Source organism: Uranotaenia lowii, chromosome 3 (assembly GCF_029784155.1).
Source record: "Uranotaenia lowii strain MFRU-FL chromosome 3, ASM2978415v1, whole genome shotgun sequence".
NCBI lineage: Eukaryota > Metazoa > Arthropoda > Insecta > Diptera > Culicidae > Uranotaenia > Uranotaenia lowii.
The window spans coordinates 346,310,510-346,331,116 of NC_073693.1; the positions used below are offsets into that span (position 1 = coordinate 346,310,510).

The 20,607-nt window shown below is 31.1% G+C and overlaps 1 long non-coding RNA gene across 1 annotated transcript; it reads left to right on the plus strand.

Annotated features, from left to right (window-relative positions):
* Nucleotides 1-14,125: 14,125 nt before the first annotated feature.
* Nucleotides 14,126-15,008, plus strand: LOC129757063 (uncharacterized). The gene is made up of 3 exons (XR_008739603.1): nt 14,126-14,262; nt 14,356-14,555; nt 14,954-15,008. It is a non-coding gene; the product is annotated as an uncharacterized LOC129757063 (long non-coding RNA).
* The last annotated feature ends 5,599 nt before the right edge of the window (nt 15,009-20,607 follow it).

Sequence of the window (20,607 nt, forward strand, 5' to 3'; positions counted from 1 at the left end):
GAGAAAACGGGAGAAGTAAAAAAGTGGGTGGTGGTCGATGTTAGCTTACACGATTGGAAAATGGAGCTCAAAACTGAGAGAAACAATTTTTGGAAGAACCGAGTTTGAGAAATTTTGAAACTATATATAAGAAAAATCTACAAAATAAACTACGATTAACTGAAATAGGAAGCATCCTAAAATTTAGCAAATTTTTTATCATTGAAAAATGACAAAAATGACAAAAATGACAAAAATGACAAAAATGACAAAAATGACAAAAATGACAAAAATGACAAAAATGACAAAAATGACAAAAATGACAAAAATGACAAAAATGACAAAAATGACAAAAATGACAAAAATGACAAAAATGACAAAAATGACAAAAATGACAAAAATGACAAAAATGACAAAAATGACAAAAATGACAAAAATGACAAAAATGACAAAAATGACAAAAATGACAAAAATGACAAAAATGACAAAAATGACAAAAATGACAAAAATGACAAAAATGACAAAAATGACAAAAATGACAAAAATGACAAAAATGACAAAAATGACAAAAATGACAAAAATGACAAAAATGACAAAAATGACAAAAATGACAAAAATGACAAAAATGACAAAAATGACAAAAATGACAAAAATGACAAAAATGACAAAAATGACAAAAATGACAAAAATGACAAAAATGACAAAAATGACAAAAATGACAAAAATGACAAAAATGACAAAAATGACAAAAATGACAAAAATGACAAAAATGACAAAAATGACAAAAATGACAAAAATGACAAAAATGACAAAAATGACAAAAATGACAAAAATGACAAAAATGACAAAAATGACAAAAATGACAAAAATGACAAAAATGACAAAAATGACAAAAATGACAAAAATGACAAAAATGACAAAAATGACAAAAATGACAAAAATGACAAAAATGACAAAAATGACAAAAATGACAAAAATGACAAAAATGACAAAAATGACAAAAATGACAAAAATGACAAAAATGACAAAAATGACAAAAATGACAAAAATGACAAAAATGACAAAAATGACAAAAATGACAAAAATGACAAAAATGACAAAAATGACAAAAATGACAAAAATGACAAAAATGACAAAAATGACAAAAATGACAAAAATGACAAAAATGACAAAAATGACAAAAATGACAAAAATGACAAAAATGACAAAAATGACAAAAATGACAAAAATGACAAAAATGACAAAAATGACAAAAATGACAAAAATGACAAAAATGACAAAAATGACAAAAATGACAAAAATGACAAAAATGACAAAAATGACAAAAATGACAAAAATGACAAAAATGACAAAAATGACAAAAATGACAAAAATGACAAAAATGACAAAAATGACAAAAATGACAAAAATGACAAAAATGACAAAAATGACAAAAATGACAAAAATGACAAAAATGACAAAAATGACAAAAATGACAAAAATGACAAAAATGACAAAAATGACAAAAATGACAAAAATGACAAAAATGACAAAAATGACAAAAATGACAAAAATGACAAAAATGACAAAAATGACAAAAATGACAAAAATGACAAAAATGACAAAAATGACAAAAATGACAAAAATGACAAAAATGACAAAAATGACAAAAATGACAAAAATGACAAAAATGACAAAAATGACAAAAATGACAAAAATGACAAAAATGACAAAAATGACAAAAATGACAAAAATGACAAAAATGACAAAAATGACAAAAATGACAAAAATGACAAAAATGACAAAAATGACAAAAATGACAAAAATGACAAAAATGACAAAAATGACAAAAATGACAAAAATGACAAAAATGACAAAAATGACAAAAATGACAAAAATGACAAAAATGACAAAAATGACAAAAATGACAAAAATGACAAAAATGACAAAAATGACAAAAATGACAAAAATGACAAAAATGACAAAAATGACAAAAATGACAAAAATGACAAAAATGACAAAAATGACAAAAATGACAAAAATAACAAAAATGACAAAAATGATAAAAATGACAAAAATGACAAAAATGACAAAAATGACAAAAATGACAAAAATGACAAAAATGACAAAAATGACAAAAATGACAAAAATGACAAAAATGACAAAAATGACAAAAATGACAAAAATGACAAAAATGACAAAAATGACAAAAATGACAAAAATGACAAAAATGACAAAAATGACAAAAATGACAAAAATGACAAAAATGACAAAAATGACAAAAATGACAAAAATGACAAAAATGACAAAAATGACAAAAATGACAAAAATGACAAAAATGACAAAAATGACAAAAATGACAAAAATGACAAAAATGACAAAAATGACAAAAATGACAAAAATGACAAAAATGACAAAAATGACAAAAATGACAAAAATGACAAAAATGACAAAAATGACAAAAATGACAAAAATGACAAAAATGACAAAAATGACAAAAATGACAAAAATGACAAAAATGACAAAAATGACAAAAATGACAAAAATGACAAAAATGACAAAAATGACAAAAATGACAAAAATGACAAAAATGACAAAAATGACAAAAATGACAAAAATGACAAAAATGACAAAAATGACAAAAATGACAAAAATGACAAAAATGACAAAAATGACAAAAATGACAAAAATGACAAAAATGACAAAAATGACAAAAATGACAAAAATGACAAAAATGACAAAAATGACAAAAATGACAAAAATGACAAAAATGACAAAAATGACAAAAATGACAAAAATGACAAAAATGACAAAAATGACAAAAATGACAAAAATGACAAAAATGACAAAAATGACAAAAATGACAAAAATGACAAAAATGACAAAAATGATAAAAATGACAAAAATGACAAAAATGACAAAAATGACAAAAATGACAAAAATGACAAAAATGACAAAAATGACAAAAATGACAAAAATGACAAAAATGACAAAAATGATAAAAATGACAAAAATGACAAAAATGACAAAAATGACAAAAATGACAAAAATGACAAAAATGACAAAAATGACAAAAATGACAAAAATGACAAAAATGACAAAAATGACAAAAATGACAAAAATGACAAAAATGACAAAAATGACAAAAATGACAAAAATGACAAAAATGACAAAAATGACAAAAATGACAAAAATGACAAAATTACGAAAACGACAAAAATGACCAAAATGACCAAAATGACAAAAATGACAAAAATAATCAAATTGACAAAAATGACAAAAATAATCAAAATGACAAAAATGACAAAAATGACAAAAATGACAAAAATGACAAAAATGACAAAAACGACAAAAATGACAAAAATGACAAAAATGACAAAAATAACAAAAATGATAGAAATGACAAAAATTACAAAAATGACAATAATGACAAAATGATAAAAATGACAAAAACGAAAATTATGTTTAAAATGACAAAAATGAAAGAAATGACAAAAATGACAAAAATGACAAAAATGACAAAAATGACAAAAATGACAAAAATGACAAAAATGACAAAAATGACAAAATGACAAAAATGACAAAAATGACAAAAATGACAAAAATGACAAAAATGACAAAAATGACAAAAATGACAAAAATGACAAAAATGACAAAAATGACAAAAATGACAAAAATGACAAAAATGACAAAAATGACAAAAATGACAAAAATGACAAAAATGACAAAAATGACAAAAATGACAAAAATGACAAAAATGACAAAAATGACAAAAATGACAAAAATGACAAAAATGACAAAAATGACAAAAATGACAAAAATGACAAAAATGACAAAAATGACAAAAATGACAAAAATGACAAAAATGACAAAAATGACAAAAATGACAAAAATGACAAAAATGACAAAAATGACAAAAATGACAAAAATGACAAAAATGACAAAAATGACAAAAATGACAAAAATGACAAAAATGACAAAAATGACAAAAATGACAAAAATGACAAAAATGACAAAAATGACAAAAATGACAAAAATGACAAAAATGACAAAAATGACAAAAATGACAAAAATGACAAAAATGACAAAAATGACAAAAATGACAAAAATGACAAAAATGATAAAAATGACAAAAATGACAAAAATGACAAAAATGACAAAAATGACAAAAATGACAAAAATGACAAAAATGACAAAAATGACAAAAATGACAAAAATGACAAAAATGATAAAAATGACAAAAATGACAAAAATGACAAAAATGACAAAAATGACAAAAATGACAAAAATGACAAAAATGACAAAAATGACAAAAATGACAAAAATGACAAAAATGACAAAAATGACAAAAATGACAAAAATGACAAAATTACGAAAACGACAAAAATGACCAAAATGACCAAAATGACAAAAATGACAAAAATAATCAAATTGACAAAAATGACAAAAATAATCAAAATGACAAAAATGACAAAAATGACAAAAATGACAAAAATGACAAAAATGACAAAAACGACAAAAATGACAAAAATGACAAAAATGACAAAAATAACAAAAATGATAGAAATGACAAAAATTACAAAAATGACAATAATGACAAAATGATAAAAATGACAAAAACGAAAATTATGTTTAAAATGACAAAAATGAAAGAAATGACAAAAATGACAAAAATGACAAAAATGACAAAAATGACAAAAATGACAAAAATGACAAAAATGACAAAAATGACAAAAATGACAAAAATGACAAAAATGACAAAAATGACAAAAATGACAAAAATGACAAAAATGACAAAAATGACAAAAATGACAAAAATGACAAAAATGACAAAAATGACAAAAATGATAAAATGACAAAAATGACAAAAATGACAAAAATGACAAAAATGACAAAAATGACAAAAATGACAAAAATGACAAAAATGACAAAAATGACAAAATTACGAAAACGACAAAAATGACCAAAATGACCAAAATGACAAAAATGACAAAAATAATCAAATTGACAAAAATGACAAAAATAATCAAAATGACAAAAATGACAAAAATGACAAAAATGACAAAAATGACAAAAATGACAAAAACGACAAAAATGACAAAAATGACAAAAATGACAAAAATAACAAAAATGATAGAAATGACAAAAATTACAAAAATGACAATAATGACAAAATGATAAAAATGACAAAAACGAAAATTATGTTTAAAATGACAAAAATGAAAGAAATGACAAAAATGACAAGGCACAGAAGTATGAAACATCATCATTTGCCCAGTAGTAAAATAAAAAAAAAACCAAAATATAGAACAGAATTGCCAACGTGCTCAAATGAAACTGTTTTCGTTTTCCAGCCATTTTAAATCAAATAAACAATCTACTTATAAATAATAAGTTATTATAATAATAATACATAATAATAATACATTCGTAAACTCTCCCCTAGTGTGTTCTTCATTTAATGTTTTTTTGTTGTTTATTTATTAGTACCACCTCTCATCCAACGGGTTCGACACATTCCTGAAGAAGGTTGGCCAGAAGGTCGGAAAGGGATAGATTTTAAAGGAATTACCATACGCAGTTGTATCGAATTTGTCGGCTCGGCTCAATATTACAGTCATTAAAAATTCCTATAAAATCGATTATTCGTCTAATGGTAAAAAGTATTTGATTTTTCATTAGTGCAAATTACTAGAATTTCCCATGAACCTCAAATGACCTCACTGTGACCAGACTGAACTGAACTCTATAAGAAACATTGTTAACTGATTAATATGCTTAGAAAACTTCATATATAGTTGAAAATATTTGTTAAATATACTAAAAGTGACTTGAAAAAATGCTGATGGCAATTCGATCAGGTCGAATCCGACCATTTAAAGATAAATTCAGACCAAACAATTGATAGGAATACATAAAACTGTTAAAAATGCTTAGAAAATTACTTCCCTTTTCGAGCACCCTATTTAAGAGGAAAAAATGTCATGACACATGAAATTGAATGATATTTACCAATCCTTTCATTCATTATGAAGTAGTCTGACTGAAATTGAAAGGTCCAGGCCCGGAGTGAAAAAAATGGAAGGCAACGGTTACTGTTAAACATATTCTTGAAAGCGCGTTTTCATGACCAAGACAAAGTGTTAGGTATCTCGATCAACGTGGTCGGTGATCTTTTTAAAATTATCGTAGCCACCGTTCTGGATATACGATATCAACAAGCATGCTGAAAGCAGATATAGGCTGCTGTGTCAATTTCGTCAATTTTCTTTCATTCTCTGGGAGCAATCGCAGCTCTGGCCGCGACTATTACGACCCCCTTCCCTACTAACCAGTGAAACAAATACCCTCGGCACATTCAAACTTTATAAAAGTAAAAGGCCTTTAATAAACTAGTTGTAAATTTAAAAAAAATAATAATAATAATACATAATTATAATAATAATAAACAAATCATTTGCAGACTTTTTTTCTTTCAACAGTTTGCAATTCTAAAAATTTGCAAAATTTGTGGACATAGCTTATTTATCTTTGAATATCCATTTATGATATTAATTCAGCAAATTCAAATGATTTCTATTGAGAAAAACTAATTTTGATCACTTCCAAAAACTCAAACCTCTCAAATGGTCACCTTGGCCCGGAATTCTCAGCGCTAAGTTAGCCCTTTGATAGCTCGTCGCAAGCTTGCATGCAAGTCGGGGTACAGAAATAAAAAAAAGTTCCTCGCTTTCTTCCACGATGTCACGCGGAAACAAAATTTAAATTTTAAGGTTTTATCAACAGTTATGCAAATACCAATTTATCTTCGCGATTTTAATGATGGTAAGTTGCCGACTTTAACATTTTAGAGAGTAAATTCAAAACGTTTAAAATTAAATTCGTTTAATTTGGGTTTTGGTTTGAGTTCGTTACGTTTTTATGATTAATCGATACAAAAAAAAATAGTTTAAAATTTGTCACTTTGATCATTTCACAACCAATCGAGACTCGATCACGTGGTGCGGCATGTTAATCGAAACACCCAACCAGTATGATCTGATTTTCACACTTCTAATGCAATCATTTGCAAATCCAATTTGAAACATTCTTTTTATTTTCGGTGATCATCAGCGTACTCGTGTTCGCAAACAATAAAAAAACGGGTGGAAGCAAATTTTCGGAACATGTGCAATTTTCACCCACCCCACGGTTGATATCAGAACACATTGTTCGGTGACCAAAAAAAAAAAAAAAATAAAACGACGAAATGATACTACAGATATCATGATCAAATCACATTAACCGCAACTGGCCACGATTCAATTGTTCCGAATTCTGATACCCATCCATAATACACGAATTAGCGACGCAGCGCAAAACGAGATCAACGACGAAGTATTCAAATCGTGTCGGAACGAAACCGGATGTGTCAACCTTAACATTGGACTTTGATTTTTTTTTTTTTTTTTGGGATGATTTAGATGGAATCGAAAATCCGCCGGATTGCGGAACGCGAATTTCAATGAGCCATTGAAATTCGCCATTTTTTCGTAAGGGTTTAGCACAATACCAATACCATTGAAATTGATTTCTTTTTCTAGACCAGTGATCACGAAAATCTGTTTAATTCTCTAATCCGAGACATAAACTCAAAATTGTCATTCACAAATTATTTGTATTTTCATCCAAAAGAATGATTTCTCAGAAATTTTATTTTTATTTTCATATTTGTCATTTTTATAGTTTTTGCCCTTTTAACAATTTTAACTATTTTAACAATCTTGATAATTTTAACAATTTGGATAATTTTGACAGTTTTGAAAACTTTTGTAATTTTGACAATTTGGACAATTTGGCAATTTTGACAATTTTAACAATGTTGACAATTTTAACAACGTTGACAATTTTAACAATTTTGATAATTTTAACAATTTTGTTAATTTTAACTATTTTGACAGTTGGACAGTTTTGAAAATTTTGGAGATTTTGATTTATTTGGCAAATTTTAAAAATTTTGAAAGTTTTGATAATTTTGACAGTTTGATAGTTTGACAATTTCTACAATTTTAACAATTTTGAAAATTTTTAATATTTTGACAATTTGACAATTTGTTAATTTTGTTAATCTTGATAATTTGGAACATATCAACAATTTTGACAAATTTTACTGTATTTACAATTTTGACAAATTTAATAATTTGGATATTTTGGACAATGTGACAATTATGACTATTTTGACAATTTGACAATTTTGACAATTTTGACAATTTGAGAACTTTGACAATTTATTTTGACATTTTAGACTATTTTGACATTTTTGACAATTCCAACAATTTTGAAAATTTAGACAATTTTAACACTTTTGACAATTTCGACAGTTTGACAATTTGACAATTTGGCAATTTTGACAATTTGGCAATTTGACAGTTTTGACTATTTCGATAATTTTGACAATTTTGACTATTTTGACAATTTTGAAAATTTTAATAAATTTGACATTTTTGACAATTTTGATAATTTGGCATCTTTGTTCTGACAATTTGAACAATTTTGACAATTTTGATAATTTTGACAATTTTGATAATTTTGACAATTTTGACAATTTTGACAATTTTGACAATTTTGACAATTTCACAATTTGGACAATTTTGAAAATTTCGGCAATTTGTCAATTTTGATGATTTCGACTTTTTTTTGAAGATTTTGACAGTATGGACAAATTGGAGAATTTTGACAATTTTGACAGTTTTAACAATTTTGACACTTGACAATTTTGACACTTTTGACAGTTTTGACAATTTGGACAATTTGACAATCTGGACAATTTTGACAATTATGATAATTTTGTCAATTTTGACAGTTTTGACAATTTTGTCAATTTTGACAGTTTTGACAGTTTTAACAATTTTGACAGTTTTGACACTTTTGACAGTTTTGACAATTTCGACAATCTGGAAAATCTGGAAAATTTTGACAATTATGACAGTTTTGACAATTTTATGAATTTTGACAATTTTGACAATTTTGACATTTTTGAAAATTTCGAAAATTTCGACAAGTGTGAAAATTCTGACAAAATTGACAATTTTGTGAATTTTACAGTTATGACCATTTTGACAATTTCGATAGTTTTGACGATTCCTACGATTGACAATGTTGACAGTTTTGACAATCTTGACAAATTTGACATTTTTGGCAATTTTGACAATTTCGACAATTTTGTCAATTTTGACAATTTTAACATTACTGACAATTTTGTTAATTATGTTAATTTTGAACATTTTGACAATTTTTATTATTCATACAATTTGACAATTTTTACAATTTTGACAATTTTTACTTTTCTGAAAATTTTGACAATTTAGATAGTTTTGACAAATTTGACAGTTTGGACAATTTTGACAATTATGAAAATTTTGACAATTTCGACAATTCTGACAATTTGGACGTTTTTGACAATTTCGAAAATTGAACAATTTTGACTATAAAAAAGTAGGATTTTGTGTAGTTTGATTGATTGTGATTGTGTAATTGTGTATCATTTTCATTTATCTGAATTCAATGTTCAATGAAGCCCGCGCTTTTGTTTGCGCAATCTGTTTAGTTCAGTTGCTGTTCTCGATTAGTGTCAGTGGTAATTATCTTATTAGTGCAAACAAATCGTTCTCACGACACCGCAACCCGTCGCCTGTCATTCATCACTCTCGCTCGCTCAATTCGGCAGCTTTGCGACAATGCCCCCGAACATGATGTTGTTCAATTTATCTTTTCCACGCGGCCAGTTGTCCGGAGTTAACAAAACCCTAGCAGAAACCACAACAAAATGACAGGTTGATGGCGATGATATTACATTATCAAGGCGGACGCTGTTTCGGCCTACGACCATCAGTCGTTAAAGCCATGCAGTTACAATTTACTGGTATCTATCGTATCTATCTACAACTGAGTATAGTAGGCGGGTGGGATGTAAAATGGTTAGTCAAGCATTTAACACGCTTACTGTCAAATATGTCACTATACTAAACTGTGTTGATATCTGCGAGCGAGAGAAATCATCAGCGACCGGAACAGTAGGCGCTTTTGCTAATCGTCGTTGCTCGGACAACGGCGATAGTCGTTTTGATGGTTTTATTCAATTAAGGTGATTTGCATTTCAAAAGGGCTTCCTTACTATCAACAGCTAGTAACGGAAGATGATGGATTAGAGTTTTGAAGGATTTTACATAAAACACATTGTAGCAGTTTTTTTTTCAAATCGAATTTAAAATGTAAATGACTTCAAAAATCCACATCATAGTTTGCCTGATAAAAATGTTTAAAAAAACAGGTCGAATTCGATTCAACGTAGACTCGATTATCCGGTGTCTTGATTAACCGTGATTTGAGTGTGCGTAAATTTTGACTCGTTCAATTTTTATAATGATATGTTGATGATAATGTCTCATTTTGAAGAAAATTGTATTGCAACTATCATTATCAGCCAAGTGTTATTATTCATAGAGTTAAAGATTTTCTCTTTAATATTTTGACAGTTGTTTGAAAATGAGATACAATCAATAAGGTGGAAACTTGAAAAAATGCAGATTAGAATTTTTGCGCCATTTTCTAAAACGTCTACAAAGATATTATCTGCAAAACCTACAATTTTCTGTCTGTCATATAAGGTGGTTTCCTGAAATTTATAAAACATGTTCAAAGTTTTTTAGCAAAGTAATATCGTCATAACAGGTGCCAATTAATTAGGCGGCCTCCAAAAAGTGCTCTGATTAGAATAAATATTGCAACTAGACGTCACTTTACCACTTTAGATTGGAGTCTAATTGAGGAGTGTATCTATAAGAAGCATCAAACGTAATAAATTTATTAGCTAATAAGAAAAAAGCATTATTATTGTTAATTTTTCAGAAATACTAGCTGCTTTGCAAACCTTCAAAAAAAAAGTGTTCGAATAATCGAAATATATTTTTTAAGGCAGCATTTCAAATCAAATTTCAACATAATTAAAAAGATAGCTGCAACTGTAGTTTCGTATTCAAAGGTGATTTATTATTATTTTTTAAAAATTCATATCTAACTGTGCTTTCCAAGATTTGAAAGTTTTACTCTGGTTTTATAAGCTTCATAGATTTCATAATGATGTCAAAATGTATATTTTAATGATTTGGACATCTTTTTTTTCCTTTCGCTTGATAAATTATCGACTTATGCCTACAAACTTGTATGTAAGCCCTGATTGGTTAATAAGTTTTCAAGCTATTTATACAACACAATTTATATAGAACTCCCTTCGTCCCTCTCTCTTCACACTGCAATGCATAAAGGTTTGTAACAACCATGAAACATTTATCTCGTACCTAAATACCTTTCCATATTAAATCATGTTAATGACATATTACAACTTCGAGTGATGCCAATCAGCACTTGTCGTAGTATTAAATCTGGCGACTTTTGATGCTGCAAGTTACTATATTTTTATTTTTTAAGCATAAAGTGCAAATTAAACTCATACTGATAAGCTGTAACCCAATGAATTACGGAAAAGAATTGTTTTAAAGGAGAAAAAAATATGTTTAAATTTTGTTATTCGACAGAATCACAGCAATTTTCTCTTTTTTGTGCTGAGGGCCCTGTTTAAGACTTTTCAAGATTTAAACTTATTGAACTTATCTGTTCATTAAATATCGATTGAAAAGCAGATTTTCAAAAATTGAATAGATTTAAAATTTTCATATAAACATGACACTAAAACTTAAAATGATGATAGGCACTGTGGGAATGACGAAGGAAAAAAAGCCGTATATTGGTTTATTAGGCAGTGTTTCAGGGCTTTCAAGCCAAAGGACTGAGGCAACTGTCAAATACAAACCTTACTGACTTTTTGGAACCAGAACGGCAGTTCCCCTTTGATTTCGATGGCATTTTGGTATCAAAACGTCAGTGCTGTACTGAAATATCAGTTCGGAAATTTTCTTCTCTTTTAGCCCCTTGTTTCAAACCCGAAGTCAGATGTCGAAGTGACACAAAAGGCAATGTCCTTGCAGATGACATCTGCTGGGGCCTGGTAAAATAAACATGACTCAAAAAGAAGAAGAACACACAAACACTGAATAGAATGCCAGAAAATATTTTGACAGCTTCATATTGGCGTGTTAAGAAACTGGGGTCAATCCGTATATCGGCCGTAATGCACGCCAAAAGTGGCTTTTGAGCAGCCCTTAAGTCGAATATAGAGCTTGAAATGCTTTGTAAGCTGAAAGCGTACGCGTCCACTGAGCGTTTTCGACATTTGAAGCACCCTTATTCTTATCTATTGAGTGACCGTTATTCATTGAAAACCACCAGGCATTGCTTAGTAGAACAACAGCACAACGCTACAGTGCTCTAATGCTTCGATTCAAAGTACCAATAGCCGGGGTAGGTTCAACAATTGCCAAACCAAGTGCTGGTGAAATAGCGGCGATTCATTGTAGTAAAGAATTTCCAAAGTTCAATTTCCCCCCGTTTAGAATTGAATACGATGGGCTCCGAACCCCATGTCGAAATGTTTTTATGATCATTCCTGTGGCAGTAAAGCCACTTGTCCAACTACGGCAACAAAAGCTGGTTTCTTCCAAAATTATTGAGCCAGTTACACCCGAAATGGATTCCACTTTCTGCTCGTCTATGATAGTATAGTGCCCAAGGGCAAACAGGATATTCGCCTAGCGATTGATCTTCCTGTGCCAAACAAATTCATTCACCGAACTTTGTTTGAAATGCCGACTCTCGAAAAGATCTTAGCCGAGCTTGATAGAGCAGCGTGGTTTTCAACAATCGACCTTTCTAACGCCTTTTACCATATAGATTTTTTATCGGAGTTAGGGATGTTTCGTTGTATACGACTCCCTTTCGGGTTAACAAACGCCCCCGATATTTTTCAACAGGTGTTGCAATGTAGTATCCTGGAAGGCTGTGAAGGTTGCGAAAACTACCAAGATGACACTTTGGTATACGGAAAGACCAAGGGAGAACACGACAAAAGACTAGCGATAGTACAAGCTTAACTTTCTGAGCATATCGTCAACATTAACTATTCGAAAAGCATCTTTGAAAGCCAGTCGGTCAAATTAATTGGGTTTAGATTAACAGCTGACGGTTGGGAAGTCGAAAACGAAAAAATAGAGGCTATAAGAAACTTTCGCCGACCTACTAGTCTTTCAGAGGATAAGAGTTTTCTTGGCTTGGTAACCTTGGCAGATCGTTTCATAGTACATAGGGATACCAATACCGAAAAACTAAAAAACTTGTAATAGTCGATACCTTTTCAAGATATTTACCTGTTTGCGAAATGCGCCGCACAGATACGGAAAGTAGTAATGACGCTTTGTGCGATGTTTTCAAACTATGGAGCTACCTTAAAATCATTCAAAGTGATAATAGGCCGCCATTCCAAAGCTCCGCATTTTGCAACTATTGGACGGAAAAGGCAGTTATACGAAAAGCAATTCTATTGTGTCCACAAACTACAGAGTGTTCAATAAGTTCGAATACAATTTTGTTCTTCTTGTTGTGGTAAGCGCGTAGCACTTACATCCAATATTTTTTTTAGAGTGATTTTATACTACTATCAGATCAACTACCAACGGTGGTGCCGAAAAGTCAATTTTCCTAAAGTTTTCATTCATGTGGTGCCTTCTAACAACACAAGTATTAGTGCAGGAAAATTCAAATGATTTTTTAAACAAAATGAATGGCTCACAATTCATCAACTGTAACTTTTGTGGCTTAATTCTCGTAATCATTGATTCTTCATTTACCGATGTTCGTTTATTTTTTACCGAAAAAAATACCGAACAGTTTAACGATTTACACATGTTAGGATTTCGGTAAAAAAATTACCGAACTCGGTAATTTTCGTTTACTGTGTAGAACACCGAAACCAAGGCATCATAAAAGCCTTACACGGAAAAACTCAGTTACTTATAAAATGTGTTGTAATAACACCTTCGATATAACTAATCGTCTGATGCTCATAATATGTATAACTCAAACTCAAATTTGGGTAGCCCAAATACAGAAGTAACTAAAAAATTACCATCGTTTAGGCAATTCTGAATAAAAAGTTGTTGTTGTTGGAATCGTATTAAAAAGGGATGCCAAAACCATCCAAAACAATTTGTAAAAGCTTTTCAATGGTGGCGAAAGTTAATCGCAGTAGAAGAGTGGTAGAAGTTAACGTTTCAAATTGGCATTTTAAGGTGATCATGATTCGATTGGCCTTTTGCTTAATGTTGTTATTTTGAGTTCCGGTTAATTTACTTCGAAAATCGGTATAAGAATCAGGTAAATACAAGTGAAAAATCCGAGCTTCTTCCGTTGCATTTCCTCCGGTGAAAAAATTCTCAAACTATTTTTTTCTTCTATAATCTTATCTAGAGTTCTCTGTGTTAGGAGTTCGACGGACAGTGTTTGCATATCAACATCGCAGCGTAAAATAAAGTATCATGGTACGGTCGTTTCCGGACAACGGGTTCGCCATACGAAGCGGAAGTTGATTCATCCGGAACGGTTTTTTCGATCTTCGTACAAATCAACCAGTTTGATTCGGTGCTGACCGTAATTGAAAAATTGAAAAGGTATCAAATTTGTTAGTTTATTTTATTTGTTTTCTAAAACCATCTCGTAGAATAATTTCTAAGCACTTGCAAAGTGGGATCAAAAATTTCCCCAACAATTTTATTATAGTATTGAATTACTCAAGTTTGAAACGTTTATTGGAAACATATGTAGCACTTTTTTTGTACGGGGTTTTCAACCTCTGAACTTAAATCTGAATTAAATTAAAATTTTAAAATATTCAAGTTGAAATTTTTTTTAAGGATGTTAACCGCAATCAGAACTGTATTTTTTAACATTGAATGTCGAATTTCGATGTGTTTTGATGTGACTTGTTTCAATTTAAATTTCAGAATTTATTGTATAAATTTCTTTTTCCCATATTCACAATTAATTCAGTCTAAACTTTTTTTTTCAGATACCGATGAGGAAATGCGCTTCTCCTATATTCCAATACCGATGAACATCCAAGAACAGATTTTTATCCAGTTTACGCCACGAGTCTATCGGGCTTGATGATGGATCCGGAAGCTAATTGCATGAGGATTGGTTCCGACGGAACCGGATGAACAATGACAATCCGTCAATGATTGCCCAAGTGTTTTAGGTTTTATGATATTCTACATATTTATTGTAAATTTGTTATTCTGTTATTTAGAAATAAAGAATTATTATGCATAAATTACTTCTTATTGTATCTTGAAGAAATTTCAAAAACATATTTATGTGGAAACAAATTATTTGAATGCTGGCATCCCTTCAAAATATACAGAATTGACTAACGGGATGGAAGCTCAAAATGTATTAAAGCTTTTTGCTCACGCTCTGCGTAAAGTGCCCAAACATAAAACTAAGTGGAGACACTTTTCTTGAAACTGTATAGTTTTTTATACAGAATTAGGTAACTGTGGTTACCGTGTAGCTGCTTCCAAGATCGACGGTCTGAACTTGAGATTTGCACTTCACAAAAACGTGCTTAATCACATTTCTTTAGTTCCTCATGCAAGCTGAACGTAACTCCTTTTGAACTTCTCGTGGGTTGGAAGTTCCATGAAACTTTTCCTTCTCTTTGGGACAAAGCCAACCATAAGTCTCTGAATAGAGAAAAGGTAAGAGATTGTGATGCTAAGTTCAAGTCAGCTAGCAAATCATACGCAGATACGATAAGAGGAGGTGACCGAGAAAGTAATTACGATTTTCTAAAATTTTCATTCACTCACATACTTTTTCACTCACACACTCTCAGAACTACACGAATCACATTAACACAACTCATTGTTTCGTGCTGTATCTGATGAATGGGCCATTAACCCCATTTCATTGTTAACGTAATTTCCGTGATGCCAGAACATTAAATTATTTATTATTAATTTCATTTTCAAGAATAATAAGTTCATACAAGGAATCCGAACAATTTTTTAAATATTATATTTCCCAACCTATATCCACCACACTGAAGAATCCTGTCCTTAAGTCGGAGATAAAGTTCTGCTAGTCCAACAGAAGAAATGCCAAACGGACCATACATTCTCTGCCGAATATTACCACATCATTGCTAAAACCGGAGGAAAAGTTGTCGACAGGAGCAAAAAATGGGGTGCAATACACCAGAAAAGTTGATGATCAAAAGAAGGTGGAAATGCTGCACAACACGGATCAAACTCGAAAATCGCATACTAGTAAGGTTAATGAGAACGTTCCTGCTGCTTGCAGCCGATATTGAAACCATGCAACCAGCTTCCTCAAGAGTTTTCCGAAATCGGGATAAATTGATCAATCAAGTCGTTTCGGCGATGACTATGTTTATGCAGTATTTCAGTGAATAAGCATGTAAGTAACTTTTTTTGAACTATATACACTGCCGGCCAAAAGTTTGGGATCACCCACTAAAAAACATGCTAATTTTGATCGTTCATATCTCAGAAGTCTTAGGACATATTGAAAATCTTCTGATCTCATTTGAAAGATAATGAGCAATAGTTATCTCGGAGGTATTTGGCCCAAATATAATGTTTTAGTTTTGAACTAAAAACTTAACCTAAAGTTATAACATTTTCAAAAAATCGCACTCAATATTCAAAGCCGATCATCTCGGGATAGGGTGGACCAAATCTCAAAATTTGAGTGGCATTAGAATTCCTGTTCTTTACTTCTCAAAACACAATCAAAAAAATATGTGAAAAAAATTCAAGAATGTATTTCATAAAATAGACACTTGAGTAATCGTCCAAAAGTTTGGGATCACCTCTTTGTATGGTGAGTTTGGGATCATTCTTATAAAAACATGCAAATTTATTTTATTCATATCTTTCTTATCTCACATCGCATTGCAGATCTGAAGGGTTCATTTGGAAGCTTAGGAATTGTTGGTTTTTAATAAATTCATTCAAAAATTATATTTTAAGGTGAGAACTATAAAAAAAATCTGGGAACTTTCAAAAAAACAGTTAATTTCGGGTGATTTTTTTTATGTTTATTACTTCAAAATATTATTTTTGAATGAATTTATTAAAAAACAACAATTCCTTAGCTTCCAAATGAACCCTTCAGATCTGCAATACGATGTGAGATGAGAAAGATATGAATAAAATAAATTTGCATGTTTTTATAAGAATGATCCCAAACTCACCATACAAAGGGGTGATCCCAAACTTTTGGACGATAACTCAAGTGTCTATTTTATTAATTAAAAATACGTTTTTGAATTTTTTCACAAAATTTTTTGATTGTGTTTTGAGAAGTAAAGAATAGGGATTCTAATGCCACTCAAATTTTGAGATTTGGTCCACCCTATCCCGAGATGATCGGCTTTGAATATTGAGTGCGATTTTTTGAAAATGTTATAACTTTAGGTTAAGTTTTAAGTTCAAAACTAAAACATTATATTTGAGCAAAATACCTCCGAGATAACTATTGCTCATTATCTTTCAAATGAGATCAGAAGATTTTCAATATGTCCTAAGACGGCTGAGATATGAACGATCAAAATTTGCATGTTTTTAGTGGGTGATCCCAAACTTTTGGCCGGCAGTGTAGTACTGTGCATAAAATTACTTTTGATTGATGTCTAACTATCTAAAACTTAAAAGCTTGAGGTGTAGCCAAGCGAAATTTATATTTATTCTCTACATAAACTTCTATTTACCTGTAATATATAACACTTTCCTTATAATATTTTCGGCATTCCGAGGAATGTTTCCCAAAAGGAATGGCAAAAGGCAGGCGCAAAATAAATGAAAACTTACTAAAATAAGCAAAATTTGTAAGAGACTTTTTCTTCTTCTGATTCTATTAGCCGATGCTATTTTTAGCATGACTCGGAACTGCCTTATCGACTTATAGCTCCTATGATGGTCCAATTACAGAGACTATATGACCAACGTTTCTGTTTGTACTCCGTAGAAATTACAATCGTTTATACTCCGTAGAGATATTTTGAATTCTTTTATAACTCCGTAGAGCTTACAATTCTATTTTTGTTTCTTCGTCTTTTAACATTTTGTGTGTGTATGTTTCATTTTAACGTCCATGGACTTACAAAATTTTCTTAACCTAAATTGGAGGCGGTGGGATTCGATCCCCGATCGTCTGATTACAAACCGGACATGCTAGCCAATAGGCTAAACGACCGCCCCTTGTAAGAGAAATATAAAATAATGTAAGAGAATATAAAATTTCATAAACATAACAGCTTCGTTCAATGGTTGGTAAAAAACGGTTTCAACTGGTTTCTGTCAACTTGTAGATGTTCAACGAGCCAATGTTTTGGTCGAAACTAGTCAGGTCATTGTTCAATGGAGCAAGTTGAAACTAGTTGAAACCGATCCAGCTCGGCAGAAGGATTCGTTTCGACCTGATAGCAATCGGTCGAAGTTAATTGGAAAGAGACAAGTTATCAACTGTCAATCCATTTCTACTTGTTTCGACAAGAGTTCATTGAACAGACTTAGTATTGACGTGTGGAGTTAAAGAAAAATAATCGTATTTTGAAATATACTGTCGTATAACAGGCTGAATGAAGTGAGCAAAAGACGGATACGTTCGACGGATATGGTAAAAGGATTGCATCCTTGTTGCGCACATAAATAGAACGGTATATACGTTAAGTTAGCCGGTAGAGCTGGTTTGAGTGTGTGAGAGAAATAACGAGAATTCTGAAAACTAATGTTGAGGCGTACGGACCTCCTTTTTGAAATCGTGTTTTTCAATTGGAAAAAAGCATCGTCTTTTTTTTTGTAATTATTTTGTTTAGTTGTCAAAAAGGTTCCGAAGAAACAATAAGTTCGAGTGTTTTGAATTAAAGACATAAATAGTTGAGTGTTTAGAATGGATGTTCGAGCAAGGCGTGGTCACGACAGATGGTTTTTTTAAATGTTAAATCCGTTGTTCATTTGTCATACTCTCCTGTAGTCCTGAGAATAATAGAGATTCGAGCGTTTTCATGTACTTTGTAACGGTTTTTCATCGCTTAGGCGCGGGGACGATCACTGATGGCTCCCATAGGACTGCGCAGTGCGCATGCCCTGATAAGAGTTCAGATAAATATCTTCTTAAAATTTACTCTACAACAATTTTAGCTTAACACAACTCCTTTATAAATCGTATTAAGGGGGGGGGGGGGGGGGGGCGTTGACATCGTCATTTGAAAACTACTTATCCGATTCTTTTCAAATTTGGAACATAGTTTCTACATATAAAATACCAGACCCCAACGTTTTTTTTTCGATTTTTTTACTTTGAGGAGATTTTATAGGTGAAAAATGGCGGATTTTTAAGTGAAAAATCGTAGTTTTTACTTCAAACAGCCACAAAAATTTCATAAAAATATTTTTAAGTTAAATAAAAACGTTGGGGTCCAGAAAAACATCTATTAAAAATATTTTGCTCTGATTCTTTGAATTCAGATCATTCTGTGCTGAGATACAGTGTCCACCGCAATCCTGTTTTCTAAAAGGCATCCTCGAAAATGCTCCGTCAGCGGCTCATTTTTCAATATTTTTCTACGAAAAAATTACTAAATGTTCTTTTAACAATGCTTTGTATAATGCAAAAAATTTGAATACATTTGTTTGAACGATAGCTCTAGAAAAAAATCGTGAAAATGGTGTTTTTTTACCCGTTAGACCCTACCCCCCCCCTTAAGTAAAACATTTTGGCCAGCGTTTAGCTTTTAGATTTACCTTTTTACCAAAGCTTTCGGCTTGAAATTGTCTCATTTTGCCTGGAGTCAATTTAAGAATAAATTGATATTACGATAATCTTTTTTTTTAAATTCTAATCACAATCCGAACAGTCCGGGATAACCCTGATTATAAAAAAATATCTTTTCTAGCTCCTATCGCTTTCAACCAAATGAATCGCAAAGGTGGTTCATAAAGCCTCTTTTCCCCTCGATCTCAACGATGTAAGTGCAGTTCTACAGTTAGCAGTGGTCAGTAATCATCGGGTAGGTGCAATCCTCAGGTGTTGCAGGTTAATTGAGAATCAGACCTGTTATACCTCCCACTGGCAAGCGTTTGGTGGACCGTAAGTAACCACTCGCTCGATTACAGACAGCTCTTCGGTCTTAGACCTGGCCCAACAAAGAAAAATTATGATCGTGACGCACATTGATTCGATCGAAAGTGTTCCCGCGAATGGATAAGTTGAGCCCAGGAAGAAAGCGTGCCATCTCACCTGAGTCCTTAGGCGCCCCATAAGGGTGTCATTAAGCCAAGTCGCTCGTAAATAAGAAAACGCCTTGCCTTTATACGAGGATAACGAGTGATCGCGATCTTTCTCTGTATTCCCGTTTCAAGATGGTCCAGCCAGGCGATTGTGGAGTTCTAGAATCGCGTCACAATATTATTATCATCATCATCGCCATCAGCGGGATTTTATTGGAAGCGAATTATTCCTCCTTTTTTCCTCATGCAGTCAAGTTCATTCAATCACGTTATCGCTTCTTCGTGGACGACTCGACGACGACGACGACGTCCGGTCGGCTCAATCGTTGGACTGCGACGTCGATTTTTGTCAGGCGTAGTCATTCAGTCAGCTGCAAACTATGTAGCTTAGTCAGTAATAGTTTCG